This window comes from Chinchilla lanigera, unplaced genomic scaffold (genome assembly GCF_000276665.1).
Source record: "Chinchilla lanigera isolate Chin_1 unplaced genomic scaffold, ChiLan1.0 scaffold00029, whole genome shotgun sequence".
NCBI classification, from domain to species: domain Eukaryota; kingdom Metazoa; phylum Chordata; class Mammalia; order Rodentia; family Chinchillidae; genus Chinchilla; species Chinchilla lanigera.
The window spans coordinates 7,904,540-7,906,436 of NW_004955430.1; positions in this window are offsets into that span (position 1 = coordinate 7,904,540).

The following is a 1,897-nucleotide window of genomic DNA, read 5'->3' on the forward strand; positions in this document are numbered from 1 at the left end:
CCCTGGTCAATGCAAAGACATTTTACACCCTGAACTTAGAACTTTATCCTGGAACTCAGCCACCAGGTCTTTATTCATGTAGTAAAAAACCGTATGACATAGTGAACAGGCTTGTTGCACCTGTTTCAAAAAGTTACCCAAATGTCACATTGGACAGTTGGTTCACTGGTTACCCACTGATGTTACATTTGCCCAAAACACCAGTTGACCAGCACAGTAACTATTGTCAAGAACAAAGAGGAGATTCTTGAAAAAAGGTTGTAAGTTCACAATAGAGAAATGTATAGTACAATCTTTGAATTTCAGAGACATAACATTGGCTCCCTATGTTGTTATGGCAGAAATTCCCCCTTGCACCAAATGGGCTGTACTCCACCAGAAGCCAGAGTTTAGTGAGAACAAAGCAGAGTTTAATCTGAGGCTAGCCACCCTCACTTCCTTTGCCAATCTGGAAGCGGGCACATGGCTAACTTTGTTCCACCTTATATACATTTTGGTTTCCATTGACAACAGATTGGGGTGTTACATTCTCTGACCCCGGTGGGCATATGGTGTTTCTCTCATCCTGTTGGACCCCAGGTCAGTTGCAGGTCGAATGTCTAACCATGATAGATGTTTCCCCCCATTATCTCCTTTTTTACAACCTATGCATTCCTTTAGGGTTACAATGTTTACCTAGGGCCAGGAGATGGAACTGCCCAGGCAGGGTCACGGAGGGTCACCTAGGCCTAGGCGCCCCCTTATCTTGGGGAGACATTCCCGGGCAGTGTTGATCTGGGGAATTAGCTCTTGCATTGTCCTGGGAGGCTTCCCAAGGCACCATGCAGGCTTTTACCAAACTATTTTATCTAAAATAATATGCTAAGATTCATTGCCCCCTACAATATGGCACAAAACAAAACAAAAAACAAAGTAGTATTGATACTGTCCATATTACACCATGATGGTAAGATTGATAGTGAGGCTGGAAGTAGTGGTGTGATCTGTAATCCTGCACCAGGGGTCAGGTGTGGTGGCATGCCTATAATACCAGCACTAGGGAGGCTGAGGCAAGAGGACTACTGCAAGTTCGAGGCTAACCTGGGCTATATAGTGAGTTCAAGACCAGCCTGAACTACATAGCGAGACCCTGTCTCAAAGCAAAAACCAAAAACAAACACAAAAACCACAAAACCACACACACAAAAAAAACCCCATCAAAACAAATGTAATCCTACACTCAGGAGACTGAGGCAGGAGGATCTTGTGAGTTCAAGGTCAGTTGGTGATCCTAGTGAGTTCAAGGGTAGCCTGGACTATGTAGTGAGACCCTATCTCAAAAAAATAAGAAATAAAAAAGATAGTGAATCCTCAATCCAAACGAAGCCAGAATTGGTCACATTTTATAACAAAATGTAAGTTGGAGTAGATGTTATTGATGAATTATTCAGCAATCATGATGTCATCTGAAACACAAAGTGTTGCCCAGTGATTGTGTTTTACTTGATCCTGAACATGTCAGCTTCAATAGTTTCATAGTTTACAAAGAAAACAACAAACACAAAATATCACACAGAAATTTTCCTAGAGGTTTAGGACTGGAATTGATAAATGATCAATTACAACAGCAGTAGAGCAATATACATCTGCCCAAAGAACCCCACAAAAGAATTCTGGAGCAGACCAGTGAACAGACAGGTGAAACATCACAAGAACCTCTTAAGCAAATGGGAAGACCAGTAAGAGGTCAAGTATGTCTACCAAAGAAAACAGGAAAACAAAACACACGTGCTACTAATGTAAGTGATACTTGTGTATGGAACATGCCGTCATCATGTGTGAAGACTGCCTTACATGTGATCACTGAAGCAAAGATTATTTTTGTGATAGAGTTTTATTTGTATGTTCCTTTTTATTT